Source organism: Delphinapterus leucas, chromosome 12 (assembly GCF_059928025.1).
Source record: "Delphinapterus leucas isolate spDelLeu-1000000601 "Yukka" chromosome 12, BTC_Dleu_Yukka2, whole genome shotgun sequence".
Lineage (NCBI taxonomy): Eukaryota > Metazoa > Chordata > Mammalia > Artiodactyla > Monodontidae > Delphinapterus > Delphinapterus leucas.
Window position 1 is genome coordinate 4,324,858 of NC_143140.1, and position 23,274 is coordinate 4,348,131.

The 23,274-nt window shown below is 38.0% G+C and overlaps 1 protein-coding gene and 1 pseudogene across 11 annotated transcripts in view; one reads left to right on the plus strand and one right to left on the minus strand.

Moving 5' to 3' along the window:
• Positions 1-23,274, minus strand: part of LOC149747821 (uncharacterized) — an 80,375-nt gene that overhangs the window by 19,921 nt on the left and 37,180 nt on the right. For 6 of the 11 annotated variants that reach the window (XM_089921701.1, XM_089921697.1, XM_089921699.1 and 3 more), the window contains 2 exons: positions 9,172-9,777; positions 8,522-8,646 (listed from right to left, as the gene is read on the minus strand). The exons of 1 other annotated variant lie outside the window; for it this stretch is intronic. The gene's annotated coding sequence lies outside the window, so the exon portion shown is untranslated. The remainder of the gene's footprint in view (positions 1-8,521; positions 8,647-9,171; positions 9,778-23,274) is intronic. 4 more of the 11 variants (XM_089921703.1, XM_089921700.1, XM_089921702.1 and 1 more) reach the window with 3 other exon arrangements.
• LOC149747822 (centrosomal protein of 78 kDa pseudogene) lies at positions 9,525-12,394 on the plus strand (annotated as a pseudogene).

Sequence of the window (23,274 nt, forward strand, 5' to 3'; positions counted from 1 at the left end):
CAATACTGTCTTGGTTTGCAGCTTTTATCGTCAACTTGCATGTAATCACTAATAACTAAAGTAAACTATACTTAGTATGTATTAGTATTAAGTTGGTATGTACTGAAATGTATTGTGTACTAGTATGTACTTAGTATATATTGGGCTCTAAGTGTTTTTGCATATATTAACTCATTTAATCCTCTGAATAGCCTTATGAGGTTGGTGCTAATATCATTCCCACTTTTTTTTTTTTTTTGCGGTACACGGGCCTCTCACTGTTATGGCTTCTCCCATTGTGGAGCACAGGCTCTGGACGCGCAGGCCCAGCGGCCATGGCTCACGGGCTCAGCCGCTCCACGGCATGTGGGATCCTCCCAGACCGGGGCACGAACCCGTGTCCCCTGCATCGGCAGGCAGACTCCGAACCACTGTGCCACCAGGGATGCCCCATTCCCACTTTTGAGAACAGGTAACTAAGACAGGGAAGGAACTTGCCCAGGCTGTACCTATTTTAAGGTTGGATCGAGGCTTTGAGTTTAGGCTCTCTGCCTGTTCTCTTAAACCTTACTCCTTACTGACTCTCGAATAACAGAAGACTTAACTGCACATAGAACAGAATATAAATTTCAACTTTGACAACGTAAAAGCTAGGTTTGGAAGGTAGACAGGAGGTAGAAAAAAGGGAAGATGGTATGAATGTCCTCATTTTACAAAGCGTGACGTTGAGAGAGTTTATAGTTGATCAACAATGTAGGTTTTTAAGTATATCACTACAAGTCAAAGAGATCATGAGCAGTGGAATAACTCATGATGACATAACTTTACAGAGCAGTGTGGACATAGGAAAGAGTGTAAAGGAACTAAACCCTTATTAGTAAGTTAGAAAGTGAACAGATAATGCCTCCAGTTTAGTGAGAAAATAGTCATGTAAGAGTATTACTTGGAAATGGAGAAGAATTCAAAATAACAATAGTTGGACCTCCCTGGTGGCGCAGTGGTTAAGAATCTGCCTGCCAAGGCAGGGGACACGGGTTCGAGCCCTGGTCCGGGAAGATCCCACATGCTGCGGAGCAGCGAAGCCCGTGCACCACAACTACGGAGCCTACGCTCTAGAGCCTGCGAACCACAACTACTGAGCCCACGTGTCACAACTACTGAAGCCCGCGTGCCTAGATCCTGTGCTCCATAACAAGAGAAGCCACCGCAATGAAGAGTAGCCCCCGCTCACCGCAACTAGAGAAAGACTGCACGCAGCAACGAAGACCCAACACAGCCAAAAATAAATAAATAGTAATAAAAAAATAAATAAAAAATAACAATATTGACGTAAACCTCATGAAAAAGGAAATCCAGACAGCCAGTAAACACAGAAAAGTGTATGACTTCATTAAGTAATAAGAGAAAAGTGAGTCAAAACCAAGGAAACTACATGGCAATCAGATTGACAAATACATAAATAAAGTCTGGTAGTATCAGGTATTGTAGACCTGAAGTACTATGAGAATCTTCTACCCTGTTTATACTGAAGTATAAATCAACACAACTACTTTGGAAAGCATTTAGCACTCTCCGTCAACTGAAGGTATATAAATAGCCTGTGAGCCAGCAGCCCTCACCCCCGCCCTGTGTAAATACACCAGAATAACCGGTACAGCAGGATTCCTGTCCATGATTTGCATTAGCACAAACTGAAAACAAACCAAATGTCCATTAAGAGTCAAAAATTAAATAAATTTTGTGTATTCGTACAGTGGGAAAACTATCCAGCAATAAAATTGAATGAACTAGAGCTACAGGCAGCAATGTGGATGAATTTTTTAAAGCAACGTTGAGAGAAAGAAATAAGATAGAAAAGACTTCATATACTATGATCCTCTACATAAAGTTAGATGTTGACAAAGCTAAACTCTTTTGTTAGGGATGCATGCAGGTTAAAGGAAATGATTGTCAAGAAGTGAGGATGGTGTTTAACCTGGAAGAGGGAAGGAGCTTGTGATGAGAAAAGGATATGGGGCGGGGTTTGAGATGCTGACAAGTATCAATACTTTCAGATTCGAGTAGTGTTTATGTAAGTATTCTCTTTTTATTTGTCACATTGACAGTTTTGTTCTGTGCACTTCTCAGTACACATATCGTATTTTACAATTAAAAACCTGCGTAAAGAATCGGTCACTTCTTGAGTGCTGGATGTGGGAGTGGGATGAGACCATTTCATTTTAAGCCCTTCACTACTGTTTGCATTCGCATGTTCATTCATTCAGCATTAATTGAACATATTCTATGTACCAAGCACTCTTCTAATTTTATATGTGTTTTAACTCATGTAATCCTCACAAGAGCTCTGTGATATGGGAGCTTATCTCCATTTTATAGATGAGGAAGTTGAGGCCTAGAGTTATAGAACTTGTCCAAGGTTATATAGCTAATGGGTAGTGCCAGGCCCATTTGCCTCAGAGAATCTGAATTTTTACAATATAACCTAAAAGAGAAATTTAATTACTAATTATAAGCAAAAATATTGCACATTAAAGAAGATGACAAGTTTTCATCTATCCAGTTAGAGAAAAACACAGTCTGTCTTTCACACACGTACATCTTGTATTGGCAGGGATTTTCCTTATTAAGCAATTATTTATTGACCGTCTACGTTGTGCTAGGCACAGGTGCTGGGGATAAACACTTAATAAAATACACCCCCTATCTTCAAATAACTTGCACTCTAAGTGAGGAAGTAAGCCAACAGTTATAGTAGAGGTTATATACCAAGTGATACATCACTGATGGCAGTGTAAAATCTCAGAAATCTTTTGGAAAGAAGTTTGGAGACAGGTACCTCAGAGCCTTAAAAATGTTCATTTGCTTTGATCTCAAACTCATTTTTATGGATTTATTGTAAGAACGTTATTCTCAATATGGAAAAAAGCTTTCATGCATAAAAACGGTTATTGTCTGATAATATTGAAAAGTTGGAAAGAATTTAAATGTGTAAAATGGTTAACCAGTAAACCCACTCAGTGGAATATTTTGTAGCCCACAAAAAAAAATCAAGGTTATGAATCCCCTGATTATATGAGAAATGATTGATTTCAATGTTAAATGGAGAAAAGTTGAACATAAAATTTGATATCCAATATGATGGAAGCTTTGTCCCAGAAAAATCACCCTAGCCGGTGTACAGAAGGGAGGAAGGAGAGCAGATGACAGGAAGGAAAATTATTCCAAAGCCTTATCAATAGTCTTACTTAAGTAATAGAATATCAAGCAAATTTACTTTCTAACTTTTTTGGTTCCATATTTCCATGTAAGGGACATGAATTATGAATACTTTGTTGGAGGAGGATACACTTTTTCACAAAAATTTAACACTTCTAACACAATTAGAAGATTGATTAAACCATCATATTAAAAGTAGAGGAATTTTGCATTTTTTTTCCTTTTTCCCCATTGAAAACTTGACTGGCTTTAGTAATGAAACATTAAAGAATTTGAAGTTCTTAGACTCTCAATTTTTTAAACATGTTCTGAATATAAAAATATATGTTCATTGAGCAAATGTTTGTAAACAATGAACAGCTTCTCGAAGGAAATAGAAGCCACCTCTGCGTGTACACACACCTAATCTGCTCTTCTGTCTTAAAAAAGTATCAAAAATATTTTGCCATGTCACTAAATACTCTTCTACATCAGAGAATTTGATTAAGCTTATGCATCATCTCCCAGGAAAAACGCACAGATATATTATGTATGTAGAACTCCTGAAGCCCATTCATTAACTCTGGTTGAGACCTCTTGTCATTCTTTTCTTAGTGGCTTCATAGCGCATTCCTTCAGACGGTGAGCTGTTTTTCTTTAAACCAGTCCCAATTTGGAGGCTCTTAGCTTTCTTCTAGGGTTTGGTTGTAAACAGTCTTATGACATCATGTTGGTAGATAAATCTTTGCCCACATCTTTGATTTCCTTAGGGTAAACTCCTGATGTAGGATTATTGTTAGGTACCAAGAGTTACTCTCCAGAAAGTGATACCAGTTCCTCTCCCAATGATGGCATATAATAGAGTTCCTCATTCTTTAAGTGATTGTTCAAAGCAGTTAAAAGGTATAAATATACCGTACTGTTTTCATAAGTATAGGAATTCTGATTGTTTATCGCTGCATAAGAAACCACCCCGAAACAGTGGCCTAAAACAATGACAGTCATTTATTTTGTTCACGAACCTGGAGGTTGAGTAGGATATTGATTCTTTTACTACACTCTTACTGACTGAAAACAATACCTATTTGACTAGCTCACAGTTCTGCAGGTCAGAAGTCCAGGCACAGCGTGACTGGGTTTCCTGCTCAGATACACACGGGAACATGTGAGTTCCCTCCTCAGAGTGTTGAAGCACGTGAAATTTAAGTGTAAGACATTGAGCCCCAAACGCTGGATGTTCACCATAGTTTGTGTGGGTCACAGAGCTGAAATCAAGATGTCAGTCTGGCTGTGTTAGCATCCAGAGGCTCTGGGAAAGAATGGCTCCAAGATTCTTCGGCTTGTTGGCATAATTCAGATTCTGCAGTTGCAGGACAGAGGTCCCCATTTCCTTGCTGGCTGTCATTCGGGGGACAGTCTCAGCTCCTAGAGGCCTCTCACTTGCCTTCCCTGCAACAGCATTGGACTTATTCAGAGCCAGCAATGGAGAGTCTCCCTCTTGTCCCTTTTGTACTTCCATTCAGGAAGAGTTCAGGTCCTTTTCATGGGGTGCCTGAGTAGGTCACATCCACCTAGAATAATCTCCCTATCTTAAAAAAATCAACTGATTTTGAACCTTAATTCCGTCTGCAAAATCCCTTCACTGCAGCACCTAGATTTAGAGTTTGATTGGATAAGTGGAAGGTTTGTGTACTTCAGTAAGTAGGAGTCTTAGGGGCTCTGTTAGAATTCTGCCTATTGCAAGCAGTGTCCCCACTTCACGGACCGAAGTGTCTTATTTCCTGAAACTCCTAAGGGAGTTTATCAGTGTTCATTTTATTTCAGTGACCTTGGTGAATGGGAAGACTACCACCTCCGTGAGCAGGAATGGCACCCAGCTTCCTGAGTCCACAGTGTGGCTCTGCTACTTAGTGGTGTGACCTTGGCTGTGCTGCTCTACTTACTCTACTTCTCTGCCTCTGTTTCCCTCATCTGTAAAATAACATGGAGTTAGTGATTGTTCTTTCCTCGTACGGTTTGTTTTTTAAATAAATTTATTTTATTTATCTGTTTTTGGCTGCGCTGGGTGTTTGATACTGCTCTCGGACTTTCTCTACTTGTGTCGAGCGGGGGCTACTCTTCGTAGTGGTGTGCGGGCTTCTCATTGCGGTGGTTTCTCTTGTTGCGGAGCACGGGCTCTAGGCGCGCAGGCTTCAGTAGTTGTGGCACGCGGGCTCAGTAGTTGTGACTCGGGGGCTCTAGAGCGTAGGTTCAGTAGTCGCGGCGCACGGGCTTAGTTGCTCCGAGGCACGTGGGTTCTCTCCGGACCAGGGCTCGAACCCGTGTCCCCTGCACTGGCAGGCAGATTCTTAACCACTGCGCCATCAGGGAAGCCCCCTCTTAGGGTTTTGATGATTAGATTTAATGCCCAGGGAACTCCAGGAACAGTGCTTGACTGTAAATTGCTTTAAAAGTGATTACTTTTGGAGCTTCCCTCCCTGGTGGTGCAGTGGTTGAGAGTCCGCCTGCCTGCCGATGCAGGGGACACGGGTTCGTGCCCGATCCGGGGAAGATCTCACTTGCCGCGGAGTGGCTGGGCCCGTCAGCCATGGCCGCTGAGCCTGCGCGTCTGGAGCCTGTGCTCCGCAATGGGAGAGGCCACAACAGTGAGAGGCCCGTGTACCGCAATAAAAAAAAATAAAGTGATTACTTTAAGAAAAAATGCTTTTGAATCTGCAGTTATGCAATTCAGGTGTGTTAAGCATGTTCATTAATAGGAGTTCCTACTATAAAGAGACCCACAAATAAAAATAGAACTTTTCTTTCTTGTTCTTAACTATTTATTTCTGACTTGCTATGTTATACGCATATGCCTTTTATGGTGGGCTGCCACAAATTTATGTTGGAAAAAGTGGAATTTAAATAAATCTTTACTATGCTAATTTGATAGATTTTGATAATTCATTTCACTAGCATGGTATGATATTACCAGTAGCAGACTAAAATCTGAGTTCACTTCTGGCTCTGCCCCTAAATCCTGATGAGTCCTATAGCTGGAAAGGCTTTTGGATATTATACTACGAATTAGTTATAACATTTACTCTGTTTGTTTAGGAAAAACTGGAGGAGTGCCTAAAGCAGTTAAAGGAGGAAAGAGTAATAAGACTTAAGGCTGATAAATGAGTCAATGAAGTAAACAATTTCTTATACTTTTGGGAGTGTTTTGGTTTTATTTCGATTTGATTTTAATCCATATACACATAGTTTGTAAACTTTAAAACTGTAATATGTTGCAAATTGGTTGTATCATACGGACTTTTGCATTTACTGGTATTTAGTGATCATATGATCTATATTCCAGAAAGCATGTTTTTAAAAATATGAAAATCTCGTTGTGTGTGTGTGTGTGTGTGTGTGTGCGCGCACGCGTGCACGTGCTTTATGACATTAGCTTATGATCTGTTCATGATTCTTTGATTCAAGAAAGCACTTTTTGTGCATATACTATATATACAGTAGCATAAAAGACATGATGAGACTCTCCTGGCAATGAATTAGGAAAGTGAATCATTTAAATAAATTTAAGATATTGGAAAACTTCTAAGAATGCAATGAAAGATAAAAATATATACTATAAGAATTACATTAGGTAATGTGCATGAAAGCAGGGCATAATCTAAAAAGTTCTAAATATACTTTATCAGAGGTTGAGCATAGGGAGGAATTTTTCAAAGTGCATATCCACTGGATTGGCGGACACTCATTCAACAAATGGTGAGCATCTGCTTATATAAGGCAAAAGGGGCATCATGAACATAACAGCCTTTCTGAGAAATACTGGAGTTGAGCTTATAGGGGGTTTTAAGTGCATAGGTGATGAGCGGAAGGGGAAGAGTGCACGGGAGTGAATATTTTGAAGGAGCCAAAGAAAACATTGGTGATCGTACATTTAAGGGTTGGGTATGATTTAGGACTTTTAAACGTAAGCATTAGATATTTTGTTCACTAAAGTTAATTCTTAACATTCAACAGAGTTGTAATGTTTTGTTCAGATCAGATTCTATAATTCACTTTCTAATTTAAGGGAAACTTAAAGCAGGTAATTTTCTGATGTGGAATGAGGCTCCATTATGAATTGAACCAGTTAGAAATGTGATCTTTTGTGAAAGATCATTAATAAAACGATAACTTTGGTTTATTTATATACCACCTAAGCGTTATATAGGAAACTTTGTTGGGTGCCTGGGGGTTTTGGTTATTATGTGATAATGGTCTCTGTCTTTACTGGTGGAGAGTTAGGTTAATTACAGATTAATTACATTTTGAGTGTTTTAGTTTTGTTCCTTGAAACTAGGCAAGACTACTTTTGATGACAATGAGAAAAAAATCATGTCAGACATTTTCCGTCTTCTTTTATAGCTGGAACATGAAAATGCCCAGTTAAGAAATGTAAATTTCTCTTTGTCTGAAGCCCTTCATGTCCACAAGCATGATCCTGGATGATGAAGGTGTTTTGGGCAGCATTGAGAATTCTTTTCAGAAGTTCCATGCTTTCTTGGATCTCCTTAAAGATGCTGGGTTAGTTCATTTCTCTTCATGGCGTTCTTCTCTTTGCGACTATAATGGTAGTTTGCTGAGGAACTGGAGCAATTTTCATCACTTACGTGGCCGTATTTAGCCAAATTTAGTGTAATTATAGGTAATATAGTTGACGTTTTAAAAGGAGGAATTAAATTTTTTAAGAAATGCAAATAGGGGAGCCTGCTTTGGTAGAGTGGGGAGCCCATTATAAAAGAGTAACCTGTAGACAGAGTAATTAGTAGGTACAGTTTTTTGTAAAGACTAAATTGAAAGCAGTTTTCATTGAAAATATTCGGGAATGGATAAGAATTTTCCTATCTTCCATTTACTTTGCTTGTTTGATAAGTTTGAATTAAAGTTATTTTTGTCTTAGACATAAAAATTATTATTAATCTGCAGGGAAGATATAGGTCAGTGGTTCTCAACCGTGAGCAATTTTGCTGAAAGAGGGAAGTGGAGATTGATAGTTGATGGAGTGGTGTTTTGTCAGTGAATGAGTTGGTGTTGGGAAGGAAGGAACAAACACATTCTTGGAAACTGGAGGAAAGGTGGTAAAGAAGTGTGGGAATGGAGGTGTGACTGGCAGTGGACGGGGTGCATGGTACATGTTGAAGCTGCTAGTGAGACAGTGGGATGTCTCCTAGAGGATGAATCTGGAAAGGGCTGAGAATTTGGGGGAGAGAGAGGCTTGTAGTATGGAGTAGGATGTTGGCTTTTAAGATTTTAGAAGTATTTCATGATTGTAGGTCTGGGGAAATCTAAACTGCTCTTCTGTGATTGTAATAACCTTTGTCTTTTCTCCTTTCCTCCTCTGGTCCAGGCTTGGGCAGCTGGCCACAATGGCTGGTATAGATCAGTCAGATTTTCATTGACTAGGTCGTCCCCAGATGAATTCTACTGTTAGTAGTCCACCTAAAGAAGAAAAGAAGGCACTTGAAGAAGAAAAATCAGAATCAAAGCAGAGTGCCCCAGGACCAACGCAAAATCTCCAAGTAAGTGGAGAGGACAACACTTAAGGATTCTAAGAGTGATTAGCAAAAAGGAAATGACCAAGTCAGAGAGAAAATAATAATGGTCAGTCTCTAATAGTTCACATGCTCGGGAGCTAGAAGACTCTGGAGTCCTCTCCAAATCTGAGATTAGTAAATGTGGGCCTGTTTCATGATACTGTATTGTTGTACATAAGAAAACTGGAAGTTCTTTAGAAAATGTATGAGTTAAAGCAAACTCTCCTTAATGAAGAAAGAAAACATTACAGAAAATATTCCAAATTTAAAATTGTATAAATGTCTGTTCTATTCATATTTTATCTAGGTTTCTATTTGTATGCAGTCAGCTTAACAATGAAGGAACACTAATGGAGGTACACGTACTGATATAATTTTTAAAATAAGTAATCTTGACATAGCTGATACGTAAGATATTACAGTGACTCACCTGGTCATGGGAACGGGAGGGGAAACCTGTCAGCTTTTCCTCCAGCCTCACTTGGAGCCCCCTTCACCCAGCTCAGCCAATCTCAGACTGGTCTTGGGAACTGACTGGTCTTGGGAACTGGTCTTGGGAACTGACAGTCTGGTCACAAACTATATTATATACTGTTTACATGTGCCTGGAGGATAGCAAAGAAATTAATTTTGTAGCAGACATAGCCTTGGATATAGCTAGGTTAAGCTGAGAATCACTTGGCAGGATATAATTAGAGAAAAACTGGCTCTGAAATCTTCTGAATAATCAATTGACTGTGTTAATAATAAGATCACAGAGTAACACTGAAGTTTTGAACTCTACTTTTGAATGGTTGGCTTTGTTCATCACTGAATTTTTGTCTTGTCTTTTGTCTTTCCCTCCAGTTTCAGAAAATTACAGGTGATGCTGGGATTCCTTTGCCTGTCGACACCTTCCATGTCCCAGTCTCTACTCAGGAGGCCTTAGAGACTTCCAAAGACAACCTGGGGGTCGCAGTCACAGAGCAGCGGCAGGAGTCTTTTGAAGATTTCATTGCTAGAACATGTTCTCCTTCAGCAGACGTCATTTCTGGAACTGGAAGTCAAAGAAAAGAAGAGGAATTACCTAGAAATACCAGGTCTTCCTCAGAGAAAATGACCAGAGCATAATATACCAAAAACTACTCTGCTAAGAAACAACCTGGGAAGGACCTGCATTCCTGCTCTGACTCACCTGTAAAGCAGAAAAGCAAAGGAATTGGGCAAAATAATTCTTTGCTTAATGAACCAATTAGAAGTGAGTCTTCGAAAAAACACATTTCTGTTAAGAAAGAGAGTACAATAGTGACTGTTTCTTCAAAGACAAATAAAAGTAAACTCAGTCTACTAGAACATTCTGAAAGTGATACTCTTGGATCTGATTGTGAATTTCCAGAAAGCATCCATATTCCATCACGCCTAACATAGGTCTAAATCTTTTAAAATCTCTTAAAATTATGTTTTTGCCTTCAAATTTTAATAAATTACTTACGTTTTTATTATAGCATATGGTGTTTTAAAATACTTGACTGGAAGCCATTAGAGAAAGATTTGTCTATACTTTTTTATTTATAATGAAAGTTTTGGTGTATTTTTCCTTGTGACAGTTTGCACCATTCATTCAGCTAGTGTTTACTGAGGGCTTCATATGTACAGTACTTTTCTGGGTGCTATTGCTTTCAGCAGTGAACAAAATAAAGCTTTTACTCTCCTGGAACTGACACTCTGTGGTGGGAGAAAACATAAACAACAAAACAGGGTAAGGGGTAAAAAGAGATGGGAATAATAAATGGAATAGTTTTACCATTTGGTTAACTGTCAAACTATTATAAATCGTATGGCCAGAAGCCATTGACATATTTTAATTCACAATAACCAAAGAGCATCAAACAATTTACCAAGGCACTTAACCGTGTTTATGGATTACAGCAACACTATGAGGTAGGGAACTATTACCATCCCCATTTATAGATGAGGAGTCTGAGGAGACATTATGTGAGTTGCCCAGAATTACACAGCTGTAAGTAAGTGGGAAGCTGGGATGTGACCAGAACCCATGCTCTTTTTTTTTAATGTATGGACTTTATTATGTTTCATTTCTTTCTGATTTATGTGATTTTTTTAAAGATTTTTTTGATGTCAACTATTTTTAAAGTCTTTATGGAATTTGTTACAGTATTGCTTCTGTTTTATGTTTTGGTTTTTTGGTCGCAAGGCACGTGGGATCTTAGCTCCCCAACCAGGGATCGAACCCTCACCCGCTCCATTGGAAGGCGAAGTCTTAACCACCGGACCACTAGGGAAGTCCCCTTCTGTGGTGATTTTTATGGCAGTTTTTTTAAATTTTATTTTTTATTGACATATAGTAGAATTACAGTGTTGTGTTAATTACTGCTGCACAGAAAAGTGACTCATTTATACATTTATATACATTCTTTTTCATATTCTTTTCCATTACGGTTTATCACAGGATATTGAATATAGTTCCCTGTGCTATACAGTAGGACCTTTTGGGGTTTTTTTAAATACATCCACTTTTTAAAAAATAAATGTATTTATTTTATTTTTGGCTGTGTTGGGTCTTCATTGCTACACACGGGCTTTCTGTAGTTACGGTGAGTGGGGGCTACTCTTCTATGCGGTGTGCAGGCTTCTCATTTTGGTGGCTTCTCTTGTTGCAAAGCATGGGCTCTAGGTGCATGGAGTTCAGTAGTTGTGGCACACAGGCTGCAGTAGTTGTGACTCGCAGGCTCTAGAGCGCAGGCTCAGTAGTTGTGGCAAAATAGTCAATAATTTAATACTGAATGGAGAATTAAGGACTCTAGAGCTAACCTTTGGAGAAAAGTAAGAACAGAAAAGATAAGATTTGGAACACTCATTATCCCTGTTTTCATATAACAGGGTTTCTTGTCATCCAACTATTCGTTATCTACATCCTAATTTTAAGGTGTCTATAGATTCCAGCCCTTCTAAGTCAGCAAACTGATCATGCTGTTTCAGCAAATTACTCACTGATGGATTCATAACATAAACATAATACCGTATAATAGAAATAAAATTCAACTTTAAAGTGAAATTCTGAATTTTAAAGATATACTATCATGAAGCCATTGTAAATAATACCAGAGATCTGCTGGGTTAAACATACAAAGCCATTGATAAATGAGGATGTGTAGTTAACAATTTAAAAAAGAGATACAATAGAATAGAAGTAAAAGAAAAAACAATTGAGTATCAAATAACTAAGAGAAGGCCTTGGAAAACTGTTGAATTTTTACCAGAATTAGCCTGTTTGAGCTGCTAACATTGAACATGCAGTGAAGGACAGTTTACTGTCCCATAAACCAGTTTTGCTGAAATAATCACTCAAAACAAAATGTAATTCTTTTTTTTTAATTGTGGCACTTGTGCTTAATTAAAATTTAACCTAAATTTTACTGGCTATAAGAGAAAATATACTGGATTCGTTTATATAATATTTTGACATAAGTTTCAAATGAAAATTATTTTCAAATGTATTTTCAATTACTCTTCAGTCACTACAGATGATTTTAAGTATATGGATTATTTTTTTCATGTACAAATCATCCTTGAAAAATAAGGATTCTTTTACTTGAGTAGGACTTATCTTAATCCAGAGATCAGATCTAGGCCCAATAGACAAAATTTTAAAACTTAAAATTTTCTAATAGTAAAAGGCACTTAAAAGGTTAAAACCTCCTAACAGACCAGCATTCTGACTATAGAATCAGCTGATTTATGGGTAATGAGCATTTTGTTATCAAAATACTCATCCACAGCTGAGTGAGCCTATAGCATGGATACATGGCAGATTTCTGTACCAGAAATTGGATGAGCTTGTGTGTGGATCTCCTTCCAAATGCTAAGATTTCAAGGGCTTAACTGAGACCAGAACAGCATTTTCCAAAGTTGCTAGAAACAGAGTCCTTTAAAATGTTCCACTGACAAAGGGTTGTAGAGCCAAATAAAGTTTAAAAACACTTCAGACCAAACTCTACTTAACAGTGAAATTCACAGAGCACATTATAGCTCATTCCACATCTCAAAAGTCCTGCAGTCACGACACATGTTTAAATTTACTGAACCCAGGATTTCTCAAGTTTATTTTACTACAAAATCCTTTTTCTTACTTTTTTTTCCTTTTTTGTTGACTTCATTCACTAATGTCCCATGGGAGCATAGGTGATATTCAAAATATTTAACAAACTTCAAGTGAAGGCGCTAAACAATCAGGAAGCTGTCTGACTAATTAGACTGACCCTAAAACTAGTGTTCTTTGGATCACTATTTAGAGGAAAAATCTGGTTTAAAACTGAGATCTTAATTGATAATCTAATGCCATCAATCTGCAAAGTTGCCTTAATTAGTAGGGTTTTTTCTTTCTTTTTTTTTGGTTACAGTTGCTGGACTTAAAGTGTAGCTGATATAATGTAAATCATTTCAGAAAGGTCAAATGTATGATGTCACATGTTCTCTAGCATCAAATCCATTTCACTAAGTCTAAAATAATCTCTTTGAAGAGACGCAATATTTTTTTAACCCTGGAAGGTTCGGTTCTAACCTTAAAATAAAGACACTTTTCAAAACTAAACTAAAAATTGAAAAAATAAATAATAAGTAGAAAAGGGCAAGAGCTAAAGTAAGAGACATTTTCACTGGCCATTAAAAAAATTCTCTTCTTAAATCTGATTTTTAAAAATTAATAGAAAAGACTGGCAATTAACTTATTTTCCCTGGTGACTACTGCCTGTTTGGGGTGATACAAACATTTACCTAGATAACTGTGCTTTAGGAGTAATAAGAATTATATTTTTGGTCTCTGTCCCAGTTTCTGCCACAGTTTCTAAAACCCTTGGGATTTCCTAAGTGATGAGATGATAATGGTGTCTTTTGTTATGTTAACAAGGTGATCTTTGGAAAGCACCTAAGGATGGGAGCGGGCAGCCTGTGGAGCCAACCTTGTGATTAGAGGTTGGAACTTTCAGTCCCACCCCCTTGCCCTCAGGGCAGGGAAGAGCCACTCAAGACTGAGCTCAATCGCCCATGGCCAATGAGTTATTCAGTCACGCCTGTGTCCTGAAGCCTCCATAAACCCCCAAGGACAGGGTTCAGGGAGCTTCCCAGGTGGTGAGCACATGGAGATTTGGGGAGAGTGGGCTCCATGCTTTCTCCTCATACCTCATCCTATACAAGTTTTCTATCTGGCTGTTGCTGAGTTTTATCATTTTATAATACACCGGTTAATCTAGTTAATAGAATATTTCTGTGAGTTCTATGAGTCACTTGGGCAAATTAATTAAAGCTAAGAAGGGGGTCGTTGGAACCTCTGATCTGTGGTACAAGGGTCAGAAGCACAGGTGACAACATATACTTGGTGACTGGCACCTGAAGTGTGTGTGTGCATTCCTGCTGGACTGAGCCCTTAACACGTGAGATCTGATGCTGTCTACAGGTAGATAGTGCCAGAATTGAGTTGAATTATAGGACACCCAGCCGTTTGAGCACTGCTACGCTCTCTCATTGGAAATGGGGTGCTCAGGACCACTTAATGCTTTCCAGGCTCTGGCTTCTGTGAGTTCATGACAACAGTAACCTCTGAAACATACACATGTACCTTTGCCACAAAAAACTTCTGATAGACACATAAGAAATTAACAAAAGTTGCTAAGAAAGGGGGTAAGGGACCTAACATTGGTTGGATGAGGGGGAAAAATATTCCAGAAGGAATTACTACTACTATCTATCTTTTGATAGTATGTGATGTTTAAATATGTGATCTCATTAGATTTTCCAAATACAAATAAACAATTATCATTTTTTTTAAAAAAAGGCTGAAGAAAATGTAGTTTTATATACTTCAGGAAAAAGAAAATTGAGGGAGGATTTAATTATAGTGTTCAGTAGGCCAAGAAATGTGAATAAAGAAAGAATTACTATAAAGGGGCCATAAAAATGATTTAGGAGACAAGACTTTAGGAGACACTTTCTGATAAGCAGAGCAGTAACTCTTGCCCATTTCCTTTGTTTTTGGCCACGAATGGTTAAAGGCTCCTCTGAGAGGGCTACAAGGGGACTAGTGTCCACATCAAGTGGATAGCTTAGATCCTGATACCAACTACTGGAAATTATCCAGGGCCCAGGAAAGAAGTGCTGGTAAGCTGCAGTTGCCAGCACAGTGCTTGGTAGATGTAAATATTTGTGTCTGCTAAATTAATGGTAAGACTATAATTCATAGTATCTTGCACACAAACTAGATTGGTAAGTTTTCAGTGGATGACTTTATTACCATTCAGAACTCAGTTAGATGGAACAGTACTCCTCAATGACTGAGAAATCAATCTTCCTCAATCTTCATGTATCACCATCTGCAAACATTGCTCTCTGTCACAGATTACCTGCCTTCAGCTATGGATGAGACAGTGAGACGCATTTCATTCTCCTCTTCCTGGACACACAGAACAATGACCTTTTCTAACCTCCCTTGAAGCCAGGCAGAGGTCAAGTTTTTGCATTCTTGTTGAAAGGGTATGTCAGGCCTGGCCAGGAGGTATTATGCATGATTGCCCATGTTCCCTTCTGCTGTAGTTTAGGTAGTCATGCATTTAAGACAACACCTCAAGGTGGAGGGGGCATGGGTTCCTGATTCACTACTTGAAAGCAATCTGCTAAGAATGAACCACCTAATTCACACGGGTCTCTGACAAGAGAAATAAACATTTATTAAGTTAAGACACTTGGCTTTCAGGAGTGTTTGTCATACTACCTAGCATCAATTACCTTGAGTAATTCATTGCTAAACCTGTACACTGGTAATAACCACGGACTAGTGATGAGTCTACTTAATTCCAACCCTCTCCGTTTCTCATTGCTGATTTACTCTATACTCACCAGAAATTATTTTTCACAGGACTTCTTGATGACCATGTCAGTCTAGAATTATCCATAGTACCTCTATGTCTATCTCTTCCTCCAATTCAACTTCCCAGTAGGGGACTGGCATTACCCCTCTGTGTAGATACAACCATGGAGGATCAGGTCCTAACGAGATCATATCTAGAAGGGCCCTGTTCTGCAAGGTTAATGGTTTATTTTGCTATACCTTGGATTCATATGTTGATTTAAAATAAAAAGTGACATGATGTTTGAAGGTTGAAGCTGAGTGGCTGAACCAAATTTCTATAATCAAATTAACATATATTTTCCCCCTGACTCTGTACTAGGTCATTCCTTAAAAATTATTTTTTCTATCCTATGAATCTATATGTTTACATGAGCATTAGTTATTATTCCCAACGTCTATGTTATGGACGGAAAATAGGATTCTTCTCGTGTCCCAACTCAAATCAAACAGTAAAGCATTGTTTACATTATACAAGGCTTACATTGCACAGGACTGTTTATATTCTACAAGGATCCTGAGGTCATGTCTAGACCCAATGGGGAAAAATGTCATAATAGATTAGTAAGGACTGTAATGAAGATGGAAGGGGAAAGTGGTGGCATATGTGCTAGGCATTTATTTCCCCAACTGAGGTCATTTCCTTGTCATGTATCACAATGCTAATGTAGTTGCTCATGTACTGCAATCCACTGCCCACCCATCCACTCATCTAACATTTTTGAGGACTTAATCTGTGCCAAGGACCCTACTCTGTGCCTGAAAGGCAAGTGAAAAGTACAACCCAGGTCTTTCCTGAAGGAGCACATAAAGGAAGACTGATCTCTGAATAGTAAGTGACACAAGATAATGGCTGAATGGGTGGTTGCTTTTATCATGTACTTGCAGGATAGAAAGCAGAGAGAAAAATAGCTCCAAAGAGTTGGACAGTTACATTATCATTGATTTTCGAGTGACCACCAATTAAAGGGCATGCTTAGCAGCTAGAAATGAGGACCTCATTAGATGATTACAAGAGCCAGACACTTTCAAAACTTTCCCCTAAACTCTCAGTTCCATTTTCATTTCATGAAGAGACAGCTTGGGAAGTCAGAGGTCACACTCTTGTATGTCCACAACAGGGATGATTTAAGGCACTGGTAAGCTCCTGCTGAGCTGCCACCTAAGGTCATACGACTGTGAATCATGGCGGGATATAATGACTTGGGCAACATTCTTTCCTGCAAATACGTACAAGATAGATGATGAATAGTATTGAAGTATAATATATGGCGCCGATCATGAATTTAAATTCCCTCAGAAATGGAGGAGAGACAATTAGCAAAGGGCATTCTTGACTTCGTTGAGCAGCAATGCCTCTCTGACTCCTGAGACACTCATTTTCAGCAGTCAGGCCACAAGATGTGTCTTCAATTTCTGCAAAATCTAGTTCTAGCTAGATTTTGGGAACTAATGGGAACATGACCTTAATGGATGTCTCATGTTTCTCATGCAGTGTGGCTGTGGAATTTTACGGGATGGAGTCAACAAAAAAGACAGGTCCTTTTTTACAGCATTCTTTATATCTGTTCAATCTTGTCACTACCATAGTGTCCTACTAAAAGGACGTTTCAGGGACTGTGTGAGGCCTGGTACAGTGCGTTTTTATAGTCAGAGTGGGTCAGCGGATGGAGAATCACATGAGAGAAAACAAGAGGATGAGGTGCTATTCCTGGCTCCAGCTTCACCTCAGAGAATGAACTTGGCAGAAGCACTTAACCTCACTTTGAATCTTTGAACCTCAGTTTTCTCATCTGTGAAATGAGGAAAGAACATCTGCCCCTTTGCTCCCTCTCAGGATTGTTGGAGGATTAAACAGATCAGGGCTATAACCTGAAGTACAGTGAACTCATGAGGAAAAAAATTAGACATCACTTAACTGTATAATATTCTTTTTAATCATTACTAATTTCCAAAGGTGAAGAAAACCTTGTTTAAAAAAAATATGTAAGCTGATTGTTTTTCTGGAAACAAAATAAAGGCTCAACTAGCAACCCTGCATTATAAAAGAGAACCTGAAATGCACATTCCAAATCTACTTCGAGACAGAAAGACCCCCAAATTCCTTCCAGTTTCCTAAGATTTTTCCACTATAATTTTTTTTCGTTATTGTCTTCTTCATAAAATGTTAGTTATATTTTGGGGTTTTGCTATTGCATAGTTTAGCATATATAAGGAAATCGTCTTTCCAATTCACTAATAAAAAGGGAGTACAGGAGAGAAGGAAGAGAGGGAAGAAGGAAGGAATAAATAGAGAACAAACCCACGTGGCTAGAAGAAACTGACCTGAGAAGACAAAACAATTCATAATTTAAAATACTATATAATACAAATGAAGTTAAAGATGTGTTTGCCCAGAAGAGGACTGACTTGAAGTAAACTGATACGATTTTCTGGATAACACCCTGTATTTCCCTGCTTTAGTGAAACAGTCACTCATAGAAGAGCTCTATCTACAGGGAAATTATGAAAGAAATAATCTTCATTTCTCCATGATTCTTTAAAACCAAATTGGACTTTATTCCTTCTTATTTCTCTCTCAAACTCCACTCTTTGACATAGAAAATAGCATTCTGGAATGACTTAGAATTAGAGATCAGTCAATATTTCATGATTTTAAGGTTCTTCACTATGAACAATGTGAATTTGGACCCAATAATCCTAATCCTAGCTTTTTCTTTAGCTCTATAGTTCTATTAGGCCATGTTGTTAGAGCACTGTTTACACTTATTGCCAATAGTCTCTGGATTGGAGGTCAAACTGTTACTTACCTTCTTCAGCATACCCTTCAATGATTAAATGCCCCCAAGGACTTTTGAGAATCATTTTCATCTTGTAAATATTTTTAAATTGACATCTTAACTTTATAGTTGCTTCCCCTGTGAGGGAAAGAGACTAGGGTGATGGAGGGTTTTTGCTTCTTACTTTGTATTTTTTCAAGTACTTATTACTTTTTAAATTAAAATCAAGGAACCAGCACAAGAATGCTAGTAATGTGTGAGTGAGGTGTAATGCTTGGTGTGCATAAGGGTTCAATAGTCCACTGTGAGAGTGCAGCCTTTTGAACAACCTCAGTGATAAGTGGGAACCACTTGTCCAAGACTATTTTATTTAAGATGCAATACTCATTTCTATCCCCTTCAATACATTTTAAGTACCCCAAGCTAGAATAATGGGGCTAGAGGTACAAGAAGAATATTATACCAAACAGGGGCAATATAAAAAAACATTACAATCAAATTTTCCTTATTAAAAATATGTCAAAAACCTAAATACACTATTATTCCACGGAGTTTTAAGATATATTAAAAACATTGTGATAGGATGTTTCAAAAATTATGGTACAATCCCCTTCTGACACCCTCATTCCTGAGTCACCACTTCAGCAGGACTGCGCTTTGGCATACGCAACCCACATGATGAGACAATAGCAAAAGAGCTTGATGGCTCAGTTGCCGAGGACTAGCCCACTAGGTTCTGAAGACAAGTGGACCAGGTGCTCCCACTGTCCATGCCAACCACCAAACCTGTGAGTGAGGCTGTCTCAGACCAGCTCTCACTCAGCTGATCCATCAGTTGACTAAAACTGCATGAAGGAGCCCAGATAAAACCAAAAGTAAACACTACCCAGATGAATCCAGTCCCAAATTGCCAAGTAACTGCTATTTTAAGCCACTAAGTTTTTTGTTGTTGTTGTTTTGTTTTTTATATCTTTACTGGAGTATAATTTCTTTACAACGGTGTGTTAGTTTCTGCTTTATAACAAAGTGAATCAGTTATACATATACATATGTTCCCATATCTCTTCCCTCTTGTGTCTCCCTCCCTCCCACCCTCCCTATCCCACCCCTCTAGGTGGTCACAAAGCACCGAGCTGATCTCCCTAAGCCACTAAGTTGTGAGGTGGTTTGTAATACAGCAAAAGCTAATCTATACTCTAATACGATTTGGTCAAGTGGGTTTATCCTTGAGAATGCAAGGTTGGTTCAGTATTGGCCAATCAATTCATGTGATTCACTGTATTAGTTAAAAAAAAGGAGAAAATCATATCATTCTTTTTAGATAGAGGAGATAAAAAGCATCCCATGAGGTTCAAAATCTATTGGGTAGGGTAAATTTTATAAAACTAGATCCAAATAATAACTATCTTTCCTTGATAAAGGCTATACACCAAAAATACATGGCACATGTCTACACTAACAAAAATTATTATACTACTAATTTTTTTAAAAACTTAGCATTTCCTTTAAGGAGGGAATTGAGATAAAGATTTCTAACATTACTGGTCTATTGGAACTGACCTTTTTGGAGCTGTGTATTGAGAGAAATAGAAAGAGAGAGAAGGTTTAGAAGAATATAGATAAAAATGTCATATTTATAGATTGTTTTGATTATGTATTTCATTGGAAACAAAGGGAAATCAATAAGCTATTAAATCTAAGAAAAGAGCTCAACATAGGGGCTGGAAAAAAATTAATACACCAAAATCAATTGTGTTCCTCCATAGCATCAATATCTAGATACAACACAAGATGAATTTACCATAGTAACAAAACCTATAGAGAGTATGGGGTTTCACCTAATAAATTATGCAGAAAATCTTCATAATGAAAACTTTATTAGAGGACACATGAGTAAAAGAAATATATATCACAGGTATGGATGAGATGACTTGCTATAAAAATATAAATGTCCTTATATTAATCTATAAAATTAAATGCAACTGTAATAAAAGGCCAAGCTTTTTTTTTTTTTTTTTTGAGGGACAGCATAAAAAAGTGATTCTAAAACGTATCCGGGGGACTTCCCTGGTGGCGCAGTGGTTGAGAATCTGCCTGCCAATGGAGGGAACGTGGGTTCAATCCCTGGTCCAGGAAGATCCCACATGCCACGGAGCAACTAAGCTGGTGCACCACAACTGCTGAGCCTGCACTCTAGAGCCCACAAACCACAACTACTGAAGCCTACGAGCCTGAAGCCTGTGCTCCGCAACAAGGGAAGCCACTGCAATGAGAAGCCTGTGCACCACAACAAAGAGTAGCCTCCTGCCCCACCCCTCGCTGCAACTAGACAAAGCTCACAGGCAGCAATGAAGACCTAATGCAGCCAAAAGAAAAAAAAAGAGCAGATTGCTCTATCTCCTATACAAAATTAAAATAAAATAAAATAAAATAAAATGTATCTGGAAGAATAAAGTTCTCCATATAGCTAAGGTAGTTTTGAAAAATAAGCTCAAAATGGAGAATGTGCCCTATACATTAAGATATATTGGGAAGTCATGATAGATAAGAACTGTGTGATGCCCTTGGAAGAAATGGCAAACAAGAAAACAAATCAAACAGGTGGCCTAGAAATAGAGCTATATACAGATAGGAAGTTGGCACATGAAAGAGATGGAATCATAGTCCAATGGAGGAAGCTGAATTACAGCTTTTGGGGAAACAGTCTCATTTTGAAAAGAGATATGAGACTGGATCTTAACCTAGTGATATCACTTATGTTGTACCCAGTCCTATATAGCTCACCTAATCTTCACAAAAAAATCCACAAGGCATAAACTATTATCCTCATTTTACAGGTGGAAAAACCGAGGTATGAGAGATAAAATGACTAGCCTAAGAAGTACATGATGGAGCTGGAACTTAAACCCCACAGAAATCATTCTATTAACCATTATGTTATATAATTCCACCTAATGTACAAAACTAAAATACAATAGTTTTAATATCTAAATGTGAAAAATAAAATCTAGAGAGAATAAAAGAAATTGCTAGGTAGTATATTTGTCATTTCAGGGTAAGAGATGAAATAGATCTTTGAAAAATAAAGAAGCATACATTGTATGAAGCAAAAGTGATGAATTTAACTATATTAAAATTATAAATTTATTAATATAAAAAATCTGATTTAAAAAAATGGGCAGAAGAGCTGAATAGACATTTTTCCAAAGAAAACATACAGATGGCCAACAGGCACATTAAAAGATGCTCAACATCACTAGCCATCAGGGAAATGCAAATCAAAACCACAATGAGAGATCACCTCACACATGTCAGAATGGCTATCATAAAAAAGAACAAAACTAACAAGCCTTGGCGAGGATGTGGAGAAAAGGGAACCCTGGTACACTGTTGGTGGGAATGTTAACTGATGTAGCCACTAGAGGGGTGGGATAGGGAGGGTGGTTACACAAGAGGAAGAAGATATGGGGACATATGTATATGTATAGCTGACTCACTTTGTTATAAAGCAGAAACTAACACACCATTGTAAAGCAACTATACTCCAATAAAGATGTTAATAAAAACAAAAACAAAACAGAACAACCATATAATCCAGTAATTCCACTCCTGGGTATATATCTGAAGAAAACAGAAACACTGATTTGAAAAGATGCATGCACCCACATCCAGTGTTTATAACAGCGTTGTTTACAATAGCCAAGATATGGAAGCAACCTAAGTGTCCATCAACAGATGAATGAATAAAGAATATGTGCCATATATACACAATGGAACACTGCTCAGCCATAAAAAATGATTAAATTGTGCCATTTGCAACAACATAGATGGACCTGGAGGGTATTATGCTTAGTGAAATAAGTCAGACAAAGACAAATACTGTAATGATATCACTTATAAGTAGAATCTAAAAAATAAGACAAATGAATGAATACAACAAAACAAACAGATTCACAGATATAGAAAACAATCTAGTGGTTACCAGTGGGGAGAGGGAAGCGAGAGGGGCAAGATACAGACTGGGAATTAGGAAGTGCAGACAACTATGTATAAAATAAATGAGATAAAAGGATATATTGTAGGGCATGGGGAATATAGCCAATATTTTATAATAACTTTCAATGGAGCATAATCTATAAAAATATTGAAACACCATGTTGTACACCTGAAATTAACATAATACTGTAAATCAATTATACTTTAATAAAAAATTAGAATTTTATGTACAATAAAGGATACCAAAGTCAGACTGAAAAACAGTTGATGGGTAGAAGACATATACATTATCTAAAACCCAATAAAGGACTCAAAATCTGAATACAAAAACTTTTACATCTCGAAAGACACAGAATACTCAATAGAAAAATGAGTGAAGGTCATGATAGGCAATTCATAGAATGGAAAACATGAATAGCAAGAAAGTATATGAAGACCTAACTTTTCTAGAATCAGAGCAATGCAGAATTAAAACATCTTACTTCATATGAATCCATACATGCCAAATTTCCAGAAGTTAAAATGCAAATTATGCTGTGGAGCAACTACGCCTGCGCACCACAACTACTGAGCCTGCGCTCTAGAGCCTGGGAGCCACAACTACTGAGCCCACGCGCCTAGAGCCTGTGCTCCGCAACAAGAGAAGCTACTGCAATGAGAAGCCTGCGCACCGCAACGAAGAGTAGACCCCTCTCGCTGCAACTAGAGAGAGCCTGAGTGTAGCAACGAAGACCCAATGCAGCCAAAAATAAATAAATTGATTACTTTTTAAAATGCAGATTAACAGCATGTGGTGACAAAGGATATGGCAAGAGAGAAATTCCAAGTATTGCTGGTGAGGGGAAAATGGTACAGCTAT